Raw genomic sequence first — 17,229 nt, forward strand, 5'->3', positions numbered from 1 at the left:
ACATATCATGTTATTGAGAGAGTTGCGGGGAAGGAGGCCTACAATTTTCTAGATGGGTTCTCAGGCTACAACCAGTTGACTATAAAAGCAAAAGAGCAGCATAAGACAACTTTTGTAACAAAGTGGGGCATATTTACATACTGGGTAATGCGTTTCGGCCTGACCAATGCACCTACCACTTTTGAAAGATTAATGAGTCATGCATTGAAGGAATCTCTGAGACAATTTTTAGAGATATACATGGATGATCTTTGTGTTCATTCTCACCTAAGAAGTGATCACATAACACACTTGGAGAAAGTCTTCAAAAAGTGCAAAACTTATCGTATTTACTTAAACCTTGAAAAATGTGTCTTCACGATAAAACAAGGTAAAATTTTGGGCCACATTGTGTCCAAAAATGGGATTTCCGCTGATCAAGAAAAGATACAAATAATTGTTGCACTATCGAGACCAATGAAAATGAAAGAAGTGCAGGCATTTATTGGACATTGTGGGTACTGTAGGTGCTTCATATACATGTATGTTGTAATCGCTAAGCCTTTGTATTCCCTCATTGTTGCGAAGTTTGAGTGGACAGAAGAATGTGAGCACACTTTTCACAAATTAAAGTAGGGATTAATTTATGCTCCAATTTTGCAAGCCGCTGATTGGAGCAAGATCTTTCACGTTCATGTTGATGCATCAGCCTATGCAATAGGGTGCATATTAGCCCACCAGCCAGGAGAGAAGAGAATGGATTTTCCCATTTGCTACTCTAGTAGGCAGCTAAACAACGCGGAGAAAAATTGTACCACTACTGAGAGAGAAGGTCTAGGAATAATATATGCTGTCAAGAGATTTATACATTACCTTCTTGCAAACAAGTTTGTTTCTTTGTGGATCACCAAGCACTGTTATATATGGTAAATAAACCTTGCAACACTAGAAGGATTATTCGCTAGTTTATCCTATTGCTCGAGTTTGGTTTCACAATAGTCGTAAAAAAGGGCTCTACACACACACAAGAAAATTATCTTTTGAGATTGTTCCATGGGGAAGCACCTGAAGGTATTGATGATGATCTTCCATATTTGTACCTGTTTAACATTGAAATGGTTTCAAGGTGGAGTGAAGAGGTCATCCCTCTACTCACAATCGGATCATTACAGGTAGAAATACAACCATCAATCATACATCGAACAAGAAATCTCCAGCTTTTAGCCGGACGACTATACAAGCACAGTAAGGATGGGATTTTGAGACTATGTATACATCTGGACAAATACGAATATTACCTCAAAACAGGCTCATATACTGCATACGGGGTTTCACAGTGGGGAAACGCAAACATACCAAATACTAAAGAGACTAGGAGTCTATTGGCAAAACATGGAAAACAATGTCCATATTTATGTAAAATCATGTGATATTTGTACAAAGCAACCTCCAGCGGAACATGCCACCCTGTTTCGAGTAGTACAAGCACCCAAATGGAGTACTCACATAACCGAGTACTTGAAAAACCAGACCTTCCCAGAGGGATGGGGTAAGGCAAGAATGAGAACTGTAGAAGAAGCAAAACATTATTTGCTAATTGCAAACCAATTGTAGAAGCGGGGAAAGGACGAACAATTGCAATTGTGTGCTATGGAAAGCGAATATTTCTAATCCTAGAACAAGCACACTCGGGCCAGCCAGGGGGACATTTCTCTGTTGATAAAACTGCAAAGTTAGTACTTCACGCAGGAATATGGCCGACAACATTGTTTAGGGATGTGGAGGCATATGTCAAAAGATGTGATGAATGTCAATGCACAAAACCACCCCTACAGAGAGATGAAATGCCATTACAGCCAATGATAGGAGTACGCACCTTTGCCAAATGGGGCATAGACTTTATTGGGCCCATCATACCTCCTGCATACAGAACACATGCACAGTACATAATAGTAGCAACAGATTATATGACCAAATGCACGGAAGCGAAGGCAACAAACAATGCACAAACTACGGCTCAGTTCCTCTTCGAACATATTTTTACCAGATATGCTCTACCCATTGAAATAGTGAGTGATAGAGAAACACACTTTGTGAACAACGTCATTGAAATCTTACTTGACGAATTCATGTTGATCCATCAAAAATCAGCACCATATCACCCACAACCTAACAGACAAGCCGAAAGTACCAATAAAATTCTATGTGGAAGAAAATAGTGAGTAACTCAAGAAATGATTGGGATCAAAAGCTACACTCCACATTATGGGCTTACAGGGTAGCTTTTAAAACTTCCATCGCGACCACTTCTTTTAACCTTGGTTAATGCAATTCTACCCATGGAATTCTTAATTAACACATTACGAGTGGCAACACAATTAGGATGGACTGGACATGAGCTATCGGAGAGACTAGACATCTTGGAGCAATTAGATGAAACCAGAGTGAGAGCGGTAGCAGGGATATATGCTTAGAAAAGACAAATGAAAGCTTTCCATGATCAACATGTGATTAGCAAGGAATTCCAAAAAGGGGATTACGTTTTGGTGTATATCCTAAAACAACACTCCAAAAAACTCAAAAAGCGAGGGATGGGGCCTTTTGTAATACATGATATATCACAAAGTGGCACCATCAAGCTTGCAAAATTGGCAGGTGAGGAGACGCCTAATTGGATGAGTGGCTGTAGGTTAAAGAAATATCTTCTTTAGCTGACACCAGAATAACCCCAAATAATACGTGCCGCAGATCAGCGAAGAAGTCGATCCCATGATGTTCAAAAACAAGCACATCAAGAAGCCAAGATCAGAATATTAAAGAGGAAGGAGCGGGCACACCTTCAAAGAAATGGACAACATAACAATTGTACCAATTTCCCTCCCATAGCATCCATACAAACAGAGTCTACATGGTTAGGTGGCATAGATCTACGTAGTGAGTGGCAACTTGACGATGGTACCATCGAGCGAGCACTAGTGGACACTAGGACAAGAGCAAATGTTGTCAACTACTCCACCTTCATGAAATTAACAAAAGAACCTCTGATGCCAAATACTATGGGGTTCAAAGTGGCAAACAAAAACACAATGAACAACCTGGGACATGTAAATTTACCAATAACTGTTGATGGAATAGTTTATCCTCATCAGTTTCACATGGTCGAGGACACAGACCTTAACGAAGCAGTTATTTTGGGAGTGTATGCGCACCTATAAAGCCACACCAAATTGGCAAGATAATACCTTGCAACTCATGCTTGATGAAAAATCTTTCTCAACAACATTTGTACAATCAGACTACATATGGGAACCTCTCCAATCAATACGTGCTCCAATCCAGGGATGTTCTCAAAATATGGTCAAGAAAATCTGGCTAAAAAAGTCCATTATGCAAACAAATCCAAAGAAATTATGGATACCTAAACGAAATGGAAATGCAAGTCCACCCACGATGCATCAACCAAAATGAACCCTCAACAAACAACCCAAGGCTTTTGTCAAGCAAACCAGGCCTATCCAATCACATCATCGACAACCAAAAGACGTCGATTGGATATGGAAACTGGAATCAGCTCGATCACTGGATGACTTGAACCTAAAGTCCACATCAAAGAAAATTCAGTGGCATCCAAAACAAAGCCTTCAAACGAAAGCCAATGCTGTGACACAATTTCTAGATGCCATTGTCAAAGAATAAGCGCATCTTCTAGAACTAATTTTGTTTAGACCACGAAGCTTCAACCTAACCTCACCATCAAAAGCCACTGAACTTATTTTTCAGAACCCATATCTTGCATAGCACTTTGTTACCCCATGCATATCCTCAATTCGCATCATAGAGCCACAATATACGGCTAGGCATAGACACATACTTTGTATCCATGCACTTTGATACATGTTCATCTGGAATGGCTCACTATAGGAAGGGGGGAAAATGCAGCAAGGCACTCATCATTTTGTATATATTATCTTCTTTTCCTTTAACAGTTTTTCAGAGCTTTTTAACTCTTAGCATGCATAATCATGAGTCATATTGACACCATCTACATGCCGGGTCAAGAATATGTATGTATGAGTGTTTATACTAATTTTGGCAAAAGTTTGGCCAATTAGTAATAATTGTAAGTAATTTTCTTTAATTTTAGCACTAAAAAGCTAAAAACAACAAATAATCAACAAAAATTAATAAGTTGAGCAAGAAAAGTCGGAACTGACTTTTGAAAGCAAACATCGAAACTTCAAAGCAAGGGCGTCGAACATGGAAAATATGGAAAGGTTCGGCAGACGACGGATCTTGAGCCAACTTCTAAAGGATCAAAACTGCAGATTAAAGGCCATTTACCAACCGAATATCAGAATGAAGAACGGTTTGAACTGCAGGTGACATGAAAAGCAAGATATGATCAATAGAGGTAAGTATGAATGGGGCATTCCGGGTAGATAGCAAACATATAGTCAAAGGGGGCAACATAAGCTCATTTGCATTCACACACACACACACACACACACATCCATAGAAGCATAGAGTTTCCCACTTTGTTTCTGCCTGTTGTGACCACCTCGGTAGCTCTTACTCCACCAAATTTGACAGATATGATCATTAACCCTACAAGAACACTTGTGTATGCTCCACACTGCACCAGCATTACCAAAACAAAAAATCACAGCATATCAAAGACAGAAATTCTACAAGTTGACCAGGCCCTTGGGGGAGTTCAAAACTTAAAACCTTTTCATCAGTAGACCCGTGACAACTGGCAGAATCACTGTATGCAAAAATAGTTGTTGCAAAAGGGGGTGGAACATAGATCGTGATCCTTGTTCCTCAAACCCTAAAACCAGAGAAATTTGCACATTAAGATCCCCATAAGCCCAGCAATAACCTCCACTAGTTGGAATTGCAAGATCCTTCCCAACATGGATCGTGATACATGTACCTTGATGATAAAATTAGGGCAGGTGTTGATCATTGGCTGGAGGATGCAAAAGTAAAATTGGCCATGCACAAATAGTCACAAAAAGAGTTCTTAAAATCATTAAAACCTAATGATTTGTTACCTTCAGTCTGCAAATGGTCATTTGGCAGTAATCAAGGGTAAAATGGTCAGTTTCTAGCAAAAACATTGTGGAATAGGGATAAGAGAAGGACATGAAGCTACCCCACTAGCCAGACCAGCAATTGAAACATCTTGGGGCTTTATTCCAAAGCAAACTAAAACAAGAGGGAGTCTGAAAGAGGGCGAAACTCAAGCATCAAGAAAAAATAACACTAAAGATCTAATTAGGGGCAAAGCAAAGCAAAACAGTACCTATAAGGTCGTGCAAATTGCCTGGATCAATTTCCTCCTTCGAATGGATTCATAAACCGATGAAAGTTGGAGGGGAGATAGGCAAAACCATGATTTTCAGACACAAACCATCCACAGTCAAGGCACCATCAGATGTAAGTCAACGAAAGTGCCCAAAAGTGGTTGCAAAAAACCGATATGGTCAAGACGGGGAAAACATGACCATAAACTGGAAAATTGAGTAAACACGGGAAAAACAAGTCCAAATTTGGAAAAATTCACCAGTGTGCTAGGAAGACCTATAGGAACATGTGTGCAAAAGGCTGTCCCAAAAATTTTCCCAACATGGATCGCGATCCATGAACCTTTTTGCCCAATCAGAGAAAAATTCACATCGTCTGGCTCAGAATATCCAACAAAGCCTAGCCATGAATTATCAAGTCATTTGGATTCCAAAATCCACATCAAAATGCCAAATTTCTCCAAGTTTAATACCAAGAATTGACCTAAGTACCAAACCAATGATCCAAATCCCAAAAAACTTGGACCAAGGCACCACCTTAATGTGTCCTACCAGCTGGTATCACCAGATCTTCAAAAGGTGTTTCAACATGGATCGCGATCCATGTACCTCAGAGTTAGATTTCATATGTGACCTCATGACCTTGTTACTATAGTAATCCTAGATGCACTGGTGAAATTTGGTCAAATTTGGGGTGGTTTTGAAAAAGTTATGCTCATTATTCATTTTATGGTCAAAGTTTGTGTTTCTTCAACTTTCCGACAGTTTCTGATAATTTGCTAAACCCTATTCTCAATCTAAAATTCGCCTTAGGATGCCTCGAAGAAAAGCACAAAGGGAGTGGAAGTAGCTCCATATCAGATCATGGATATATCTTCAAATGAAAAAGCTCATATCACAGAACAGGTGCTAGAAACAATACTAGCCAATATATTCATCAGAAAGTTTCAAGCAGCAGACGGGAGATAGTGAAGACCGCCATTTTTTCAAGGGAATATTGGGCATTACATCAGAACTTTGAAGTGCCATGTGTCTACAATAAGACAGTTTTCTATGACTACCGCCATGGGGAACAGATTTTGGAAGAGCATATGAACTCATCAGCTCTATTCAGTACGATGGAGAAGCCACCCTTACGGACAAAGATGGAGCTACGGTCAGAGTTAAAATCACTTCGAATATAATCAACAAAGCTCTCTATTTGCAGTAGGGAATACACAATCTATTGCAAAAGACCAAAGCAATAGATAATGACAAAGCATTTCTGAAGCAAAGAGGACACAAGTTGACCTATCAAGATTTGATCTACTCAGAGACAGGATTGTCGTTGCACCTCATATCGCAACATTTCAAGGTACAAAAGCCACCGAGATACACTGAACCACTTTTGCACATAGCAGATGGCAATGGGGTTAGCAAAAAGAAGAACAGTCATATGTGATTTTGGCAATTACCTACTTGATAACATCGTGGAAGCCAATATCAAGGGTAGCCAAAGAAGCAAGACTTACATGAACATTGGACCAATGTTGACTCGAATCGCCTACCAATCATTAGGAATGATTGATGATCTACCACCTGCAGAAGCACAACTAGATTCGATCCACAAATCTAAAAGATCAGTAAGGCCAGTAGCAGGACCATCAACGAGGCCAAAACCGGAGATCAAACAAACAAGGCAGAGCTCAACGAGAACTGACACTAACAGTGAGAAGACGGAGTCCGATGCACCAAACAACGAGGAAGCAGGGTCAAATGAAAGAGATACTCCTTCCAAATATCAGTCTTCAGATGAGGAACATGGAAGTGAGTTTTTTATTAGACACACAAGACTGAAGAAGAGAACAACCAGGGCGACAGAGGCCATTCCAATCACCCAAGCACGAAGAACAATGGAAGAAGCGCAGGTGCAACGAGAAAGAATCCACCAATAGGAACACGAGGAAAAAAGAAGTAAGGGAATGGAAGGGGATAATGAAAAAGAAGAAGATGTGCCTCTACAACATAGAAAATCAGCAGCTCTAGAACGGATCAAACAACATAAATGAAAGGAAGCGGAGGAGAATCTAAACATTGCCAGCAAAATGTGGCAATGGATTCAGAATGAGCTCAAGTGAAAAATGGAACAAGAGAAAGAGAGGATGCAAAACGACCACACGTCAATGATCTCGAATCAGAATCTACCAAGTCAAGGAAAACAGCTAAAAATGAAGAAGAGAAAGGTGATCCGGACACCCTGGACCAGCAAGAGTATAATTTTGAATTAACAAAAAGACTACCCTCACAGGCTGCAACAAAAAGAAGAGAAGAAGCTGTAGATCTTCTAGAACAAATGGCAGATAAAGTGTTGTCACAAAAGAAGGCAGATCAAGAAAAAGAGATAGCACTGCCAAAAATCGCTACAGCTTCAGCTGCTCTTGAAGTACTGAAAAAAAAAGAAAGAATGATGGATGATGTTGGTACCTCAGATCAGGACCAAAGAAGTCAGAAAAAACCAAGATCACCTTTCTGGCAAGCTGTGGTAGAGGAGGGAGCGCAGAAATGATCAGGACGTTGGACATTAATGCACATTTAGACCAAATCAAGCTCCAGTTATAATGCCAAAGAGCTCTCTACAACTTGCACGAACTAGAGGCTGAGGACACAAAGAAAGAGGCAACGAAAGCAGCCAAAAGCACACAGCAGTTGCAAAACAAAATCAAGGAGTTGCAAACCCTCCAGCTACAACTCCAATCTTAATTACAAAGGGAACAAGAAAAGACTGCATATTACTACAAGAAAGTCTAGCAGTTTAATGACGCCAACACTACTTTGCAGGTTGAGCAACAACGACTAGAGGATGAGCTAATCAAGGAAAGAGAACAGAGTGAGAAGCTGCAAGAGTCTTATGCCATGATCACCAAGACTCTGACCCAACTTCTAACCTTGCAAGAGATGCCAAGCTCCTCAAGCATGACAACTAGATCGATCTCGCTGAACTAAGAGATCCAGGATCTAAAGGAGGCCCTTGCCCAAGAGAAATATGACAGACAAATTATGACAGCAGAACATAGAGCATTGCAGAAAGCTAAAGATGAAGAAATTAAAAATCTGAGGAAGCAATTGGCAGAGGCAAAGGCGGATTTGGATGCTCTAAGGGCAACACAGGCAAAGCTAGAACAAACAGTCCCTGTGGAATTTGAGCAAACAGGAGGACTGGAGCATTTTACTTTCGAAGCTCACCAAACAGATATGCCAGGTACAAGCACAAGAAAAGCAACGTAGGAATCTGAAGATCCAGCCACAACATCCATCTTGGATACGGCAAAAGAAGAAATTCGGTGGTGGATCTAAAAAGTCAAAGACCCTTCACACAAGGAGTATCTCCAATGTGAGCTCAAACTGTTGGAGTCAGCAGCCCTTCTCATGATCACTCCTGATGAAGTGGTGAAGAACCTTGGGCATGAGATGATCATTCTACCACTCATGAGACAGGAGGCTCTATTGTGGAAACGGAAAATGCTACTGAGGCAGACCAGGATGGGAAACAAGAGAGGCGAACTCTAAAAATCCGTGAAGGCTCTCGTGCTGCTCAATTGGTTCTGGGGCAACCACAAACAGGAGAAACCACAACAAACCCACAGCCAACAACAAGTGAAGGGGCACCACCTACTTAGAGAGCGAACTGGGATGCCAAAGAGGAGAATCCCTGAGCAATACAAGCGAGAAGGAAGGATACACTAACACTAATATCAATGCTACAAATACACACACCAAACACCTATAGAGAGAGAGAGAGAGAGAGAGAGAGAGATTTGTGCAAGAATTAAGATTCACTTTAAATGATTGACACGGGTGTATAAACAGCTTGGAGGAGAGTCAAGAGACACAATTAAGTTTGATTATGTTGCAATCTACACATTATCTTAAGGTTATGGGTACCCTTTCACCATACAACCATCTTATCATGTTTTCCCAAGCAACAAAAAACAAGCACGAGAGCTCTTGAGTCACATACAAGCAAATACTACAAAAGAATCTCAAAATGAAAACGCATCACCTTAAACCAAACGAGATGAGGTTGCCAAGCGTGAATTGGAGAGACTCAAGAGAGTTTTGAACCGTGGTAGCACCCAAATTTTTGATTCAACGATGTGTAAGATTAGGTACAACTTTGATTGGAAGTTATGAATCACTCACTCCCTTGCAATGCTACAACTAGCTCGAAGAAGCTTTCCTATACACCACAAGTAATGGTGTATAGAGAGCTCACTCTCTCTCCCTACTACTTAGATGGCGAATGGTTCGCTCAAAGTAGTGAAGAATAGTGTAGAGATCATGCCTTTTATGAAGGGAAAAGGGCTCTATTTATAGGTGAGGAGAGCCCTTATTAGGATTATCTCTTGATCAACATTTACATAGAAACCCATGTTTATGAAATTTTTTATATATTCTTATGAGAGTGGGGCTCTCTTGTCTCTTGAGTCAGATGGATGTGGACTCAAGAGGAGAGAATTATTGAGGTGAAATAGAGAAGAATCTAGAGAGGTGAGTGATTTTTATGTGAGCTTGCCTACTCCAAGGTAGAGTAGATTGGGTGCAATTTACAAGAAAGGGTTAGCAGTTAATGTCAGTAATCACTAAAAAAAGTTAGTAATATAATTACAATGGATAGAATGACTTGAAGTATGAGAAAAGAGGGGTGAATGAGATGGGTGTACCCTTGAGATGGTGAATCCTTGAGGAATCTTGGGCTCACCCGTGCGTAGATTGTCGAAAGTGACGTCGTTCTTCTTCTTCTTCTTTTCATGCTGCCGCCATAGTTGAATCACCACAAAGAGAATGAGGATTTTGTTGATAAAAAACCCCCATTTTGTAGAGATTACGTATGTTAGGTTGCTGAGTTTTTATGCATTCTTGATAGGGTAGAATAAAACTATAATGTGTGAGTAATAGAGAGAGATATAGAGATGGTGGATGTAGGTAGAGCTTCAAAAGAGATCTATGGGTTATGAGAGGAGAAGGTAATGGTGAAGAGGGTGAGAGAAACCATTGAAGTTGCAAGTTTGAGTGAGGGATTGAGAGGAATCAGTGAGTGTCTGTGTGTGTAGAAGTGTGAAAAAAAGTGAGAGAAGACTAGGGGTGACTTGTTAGAAAAAGTGGGCAGACTCGGTCCACCATAAAATTTGTATCTCACCGATGGTAGCGTCAAAAATTATGAAAAAAATTGAGGTGATTATTCAGCTTGTGGGCTACATTTTGTGTATTGGTCATTCTTCAAATTTCGAGCAGAAATAGACGCCAAAAAATTTCACCAAAAAACTTGTTTTTATGCCTGCAAAAGTCTTTTAGTGGCCCCTTCCTTTGTTGAATTTGCACAATGCATCCAAGAGTGAGCCCCTTCTTTGTCATATCATGATACAAAGCATCCAAGTTATTTTTACACATGCATAGAGAAGGATTATTGGTGAATAAATAAATATATACATGGTGGGACTAGTGTATGGACTATTCATGGATTTTAGCTCAATGAGCACATGGTGTTAGAATAATGAATACATAATTAGAAAAATATGGAAAATTATGGATATGAAAAAAGATGTTGGAATCATATGATATGGTCCCTCTTTTGTATTATTTTGGGTGAAAGAGGAAAAGTATGCAAGTAAATGAGAATTATATAATAAAAGTGAATAAAGGAGTAGAAGCCGGTTTGTTTGTTTTCACAAGGGTGAGGATAAGAGGACAAAAATATGGAGATGATTTGTATAAAAGAAAAAAATATTTTTGAGACTAGAGAATGTACACATTGGCAACAAAAGTATACTTATGGTGCAAGAGGATAAAAGAAGGCATAAATACTCTAATAAAACACACACCTAGGTATAAATCTTTAAATAAAATACCAAAAATAATTATAAAAAATCCCTATATTTAGGCCCTATATACAATGAAATATTTGCACAAAAAGAGGCCATAATATACTTTTCTTTTTTAATTTATTTATTTTTTTGGTTCAACTAGCCCAATGACTAGCTAATTGAGGGTTTTTAAGGAGATATGGGGAAAGTACCCTAACTCACACATGCCTATGTACAGTGAAAGGGTGAGGATAACCATAGTGTTTGAGTGATTTGATAGGGTGAGTCAGCTCACTATGGAAATTTTGAATAGCCAAAAAATGGCTATCATTAGTCCTCCCCCAGGATGATGGTATATTCATGTACCATCATAAAGCATCTTTTCCAAAGAGAGTGCTTCTGAGTCCTTCACAAGATTTTCATTGTTTGGCCCCTTGGCATTTTGGCTTGAGTTACACTCATGCTTCATGCAACAAAACTTATATGAGATAGTTGCCTTTTGACAGATCTTTGGTAGATCCTTTGGTAGAAAGCAACTCAAGTAGGGCTTTAGCCGATACCCGTTGACCTTCCTAGAGTGCTCTTTACCATTCAAGTCCATGAGCTGGTAATAACTTGAATTCAAAGCCTTTTTGACAATGTATGGTCCCTGCCATCTAGTTTCAAACTTGGCATCAAAATGATTATCAAGTCGATTGTCATACCTTAGCACAAGATCTCCTTCCTTGATGCCTTTGTCCTTGACCTTCTTATCGAGCTTCTCCTTTGCTTACATAGCTTTCCTCTTGTAGCACTCGTAAGTTGCTTCTCTTTTCCACTCAAGCTCAATTAAGGTAAGAAGTCGATCCATCCATACTTCTTGATTATCTTGTGTTGCTTTTCCATGAAGTCGCATTGTTGGAATGTTGAGCTCGATAGGCTGCAAAGCCTCTTGACCATAGACCAAGTGAAATGGTGTGAACTCCGTGGCTTCTCTATCTGTGGTTCGATACGCCCACAAGGCACCATCCAAGAAGTCATCCCACAACTTTGTCTTGTTTTTCACCATCTTTCTAATGATGCATGTGACAGACGCAAAGCGCAAAACGAACCCCGACAGCCTCAACGCCAAGACCGTGCATGTCGAGCTCCTCACAGTAAGTGAACACGGGGGCACCACCTAGCTTTGAGCGGCTAGGACGTGGACAATATTTATTTACAATGTCAAGACACGGGTCCTGTACCCTAAGAACTAGGCTAGGCAAGGACTACGGCCAAGGGCCGGGCTAGGCAGTGTGGACAAGGGATCCGTCTAGGGCAAGGGGCTAGGAGCCCACCTATAAAGGGAGGTTGGGAGGAGGATCAAGAGAGGCCTAGTTGCCTAGTTTCTTACACTGGTATCAAAGCTTGGGACTCTCTTCCACCCTCTCTCTAGGCTTGGTCATCTTTGGCCCCTAAAAGCATGCCCCTTTTGTGAGAACCGCTGCTTTTTAACACTAGAATGGTAACAGGACACTTTTATGTCCTTGGACACTTTTGTGTCCTGTTAAGTGACCGTTTTGCTTGAATTATTTGAAGAGTATGAAAATGAATTTCTAGGTGCTATATATCCACAAAGTTTCCTTATGAGCTAAAAAAAACTTAGCATTTTTTTTAAAGTATCAATCTCACCATTAACCTTACTCTTGCACAATATTTATGAACCTAAACTGTGTGAAAAAACGGGTCCTGTTTTTGGCTTTTTTTTAATTTTTGGCAACTATACCACTCTAAACTTCATGTTTGTGAGGTCTAGATGGATAGAGGTTAGGCCTTCATAGTTCTCAACATGTTTTGATGCTTGTAGGGAGAGCTAAGTATTAAACTTGATATTATGACCAATTTACAAGAATTGCATAATCCTGTTTTTTGGCCAAAATTAGCACTTTTATGATTTTTTTGGTGGCTTTCTTGATATTCAAATTCAATTTTGATTGTGTAAGTATAATGTATAACATAAAGCTAATCTTCCTTGAGTTTTGGGGGACCTAATATGCTATATAGCATAGTATATGATGGTGGTTGAGTTTTTTGATTGCTGAAGAATACGATACATTTTAAAGTAGTAAGTATAACTTTCTCAATATTGCTAGTTTCTTAGGCCAATTGTGTGTATTTTGTAGGTAGTAACCATATCTAATCATAGACTACAAACTTGGCTAGATATTGAGTAGTTTTTATGGGTTTCTAGAGGTCATAATGCTAAACCCAGTTTTTTCATGTTTGCTGTATTTAGCACTTTATCATTGCCCCCAAAGTTCCAATTGTAAGAGATTCATTATCCTTTTGACATGCTCCATGTCTCCTTTTGAATCCAAAGGCCCAAAGGGAACTAAGAAAACATGTATATAGTATTTGTATTGAGCGTGACTATAGAAACTTTGATGATAGGTCTGTAGAATGGCAAAAATGCAACTTTTTTGTATATATTTTTTTTGCCCAAAAAAAAATTGGTGAGGTAAAAGCAACCATATGTTTTGGTCACCAACCCACTGAAGTTAACAGGGCATTCTATCTCATGTCCTACAAAAATTCCCACTCTTATTTATATGCAATCAACCGTAAGAAATTGTTGTTTTGGGCAAAATGCACTGGTCCATCAACTTTGGAGGCGTAGTGACCAAGGGATGAGAAAAATTACAAGTTTCTCATTTTTTCCATATGTAGTAGTTATTGAACTATAAGCTCATGAAAGGATTTTTCAAAATGAGTGGATCTACTATGGTTTTGGAATTTTTTCCGAAAACCCTGAAAGGACACTTTTATGTCCTGTTAGGTTACCATTCTAGTGTTAAGCCCTTTTCCAATTTTAGACGGGCTCCTTGTCAAATCGGGCAGTTCTTCCCGTTTTGGAAACCACTGTGTGGTGCATGAAATCGGGGGGAGTTAAGCTTGAAGGGAGCGCCCCTTGGAGGAGGGGGAAGATATACGAGGTCACGACCATAGCCGGCCTGTGCAAGCCACCAAGTCATCATCATCATCGTCGTTGAAGCCTGCTCGCTGCCTGCGCTTGAAACACTTGAGGATTCACATTTAAAAGGGCCTTGGGCCATTGAATGGATCCTTGGACACTCTCAGCGGCCCTTCCCACGAGTCTTCCCACCAAGGGACTTATACGGTTCACGGAACCCGTTGCTCTATGGCTCTCCTCCTCAATACGGTGGGCATCATCACAGTAAATTTCTGGATTTACAATCAATCCAGCAGTTCAACCTTGCGGCACACAATTTTTTTAAGTTACGACAAGCCATCAATTGGCCAATTTTCTACCGATTTGGCGATTGCATACAATGCAAACCACATCGCACGCGTCTGCAGTTTGATTTACATATTTCAGCTTCTTGACGGTTGAAACCTTCGTCGACCAATGCCAAATCTAACTGGTGTATTGCATACGATGCAAACCAGATTATTGGCAGCTCGACTTTGCTCCGTGCTTTCGAGTGAATCATCAACTGTCAATTTGCTCATTATTTTCAAGCTGCTCTTGGTTGTATTCCACACCGGTGTGCTTACAAAGACCAAGCAGTTTGCAGATTTTTTTTTTTCGAATTCAACGGAGTCGGGATTATGATGACTTCGTTCCACCACTCGACGCGGGCGATAAGAATCGGTAAGCAAGTTCACATTTCTGTTTTACATTCTGCATGCATGAAATCTTGCAGATCTCTTCATACTCTTGGCATGGCAAGCAATTGTTGCCTCTATTTTACAAGTTTTTTGGGGCTAAGCAAAGTGCTTTCAATGGTTACTTCCTTGCATATCGCTTGCCAAGGTCAACCATGTACACGAACAAACATGGCCGACAAGACTAAAAAGTGTATCATGCATGGTGTATGTGTGATAACTTATACGGCTTTGAGCACAGCAGCTGGGTCGGTTTGATGCAAAAGCATAGCAAGTTGTCATTTTTATGGAATCTCAAGGAGATTGACCTGGCCTGCTGATCGACTTTATGTACGGTGCCCAGTTGCTCGGCATGACTGCCTACTGTCACCTTTTCTAGAAATTGGCAGAGAATACATCAGTTACGCATACTTTTTTATAATTCTCAAGATGCTGAGATATTCGACAAGGTCATTTAGCTAAAAGTTTTCGACAAGGTCGATTCGTTTTTTCCAATTTGCCATGTTTTGTAATCTCAAGGAGATTAGCACATCCTACTGCTTGCCTTGATGCAGGAGACACGTTGTTCGGCATGGCCGACTCCTTGTCACTATTTCTAGCCGTTGCCAAAGGATGCTTGTCACACAGTCTTAGCTCATTTCAGTTGAAATTCCTCGACAAGGTCAATTATTTTTGTCATGCTCTCTGCATGTCAACAACCTCCTCAGTTGGCTATCAGCAAGGCTTCAATTTCTGTGAAGCAAGGCTTCAAGTTAGGAATCTTGCATTGCGACACCCCACGTTTGGCATATGCTATGAGCATACAAACTTGGGAGGAATTTGGTAATCTGCTTGCAGGTTCTTTCATTACATGACAGATGGAGGTATATGATACAAGGGACGTATATATATACACGCGACAACTCTCTCTCGTGCAGCAGACTAGGCTATGAGCCGTTATGAAACGAGTTCTTCTCCATCCAAATTTCTGGATGACAGGTTACAGCGGGATAACCAAGTTAGCCTAATTTTAAATTTGTTTGTTTTTCATGTTTTCATTGGAACACGTTGTCTGTCATGTAAAGCAAAGTGCTTTGACAAATTCACATGAAGCACGGCTTCTCACACGTGCCAGATACTACCCATTGACTTGGCATCAAGGGCATTGGCACGCCAGTTTGGGAAACTGATCACATTGCAATTTTCTCCTATTTTATGTGTGGCAACAACACGTTATGATGCATCGCTACCAAGGCAGACTCTGCAAGGTACTTATGGTTTCGGCTCTCATGCTTGAGGCCGTTCTACTAGCAAAGGGCTTACAATTCTGCATGCACGGCATGCTCACCAGGTGGCATGAATACCAACGCTTCCGCTATCACACTCGCAACTCTGACACGGACAGCCTACGTGATGAATTGTTTAATGTGTTTTTTGGTTTCTCTCAACACAACAACACTAAAACGAACCACAAATTTGGACTTGATTCCCAAGCAAAGTGCCAATACCAACTCATCCTCATACAATCACGACCCCTACAAGGTAGATGGGTCGGAATGAGTTTTATGTTTTTCTGTTGCCTCACTTGATGAGAGTATGCTAGAGACAGATTGTAGAATGCTTTTAGGATAAGCTGCAATTCAGGCATAAGATGTCTAAGAGCACACATTCTGGGCACACACTCTACAAATTTAAGGAAAGTTCCTCAGCCCAGCATGCTCTTCTTTTCTCTCTTCTTCTTATTTCTTTCACGAATAACGAAACTCTTCTAAGAATCTTTTGATACATATTCTGCTCGTGAGCTAGCTTGGGCCAAGGTGCTCTCACTCACATCTAAAAATATGTCGAGAAATTTGCGGTCTTGCCAGGAAAGCACCGGGCTTATGGCTGTGAGAGTTTGTGAGAGAACTCAACAAATACTATATGAAGGAGTTAAACCATAGATGCCATGAAGACTAGGGTTTGGAAAGAAGTGCAATCAAAGAAGACCCACTCTTTCTCTCTTGCACTCACACACACAAAGAAAGAACACAAAAGAGAATGTCAAAACAACACAAAGATGAAAACATCAAGGCTATGGTCATATCGTATCATGGGTAGTATGAAAGGGTTAATAGATGAGTTAATGGCGTTCAATCTTGGCTGACCAAATATATATGTTTTGTCTAGTGATGGGGATTAATTGTGTATACAAATCCTCTTGGTTCATAGCAAGATAACTACGCTTACGTCAAAAGAAAAGTTATAGTCTATGAGAGGTAGTATGATGGGATCCGGTGATATAAGTATTTCATTGAGCCTTTCTGGGCCAAAGAGAAACACTATACGTTGTTGAAAGTGTATTTTACGGCTAATCCATACGTTAATTCTAATAGATCATACAGAGTGAAAGCGATAGAAATTATCATCATGTGGGTTATTCATCTAGGATAGTATGTGAGAAATGTAGATATGAGAGAAGTGCAGAGATGAAAAGT

This window comes from Adiantum capillus-veneris, chromosome 2 (genome assembly GCF_014529385.1).
Source record: "Adiantum capillus-veneris isolate H3 chromosome 2, ASM1452938v2, whole genome shotgun sequence".
In the NCBI taxonomy this organism is placed as follows: Eukaryota; Viridiplantae; Streptophyta; class Polypodiopsida; order Polypodiales; family Pteridaceae; genus Adiantum; species Adiantum capillus-veneris.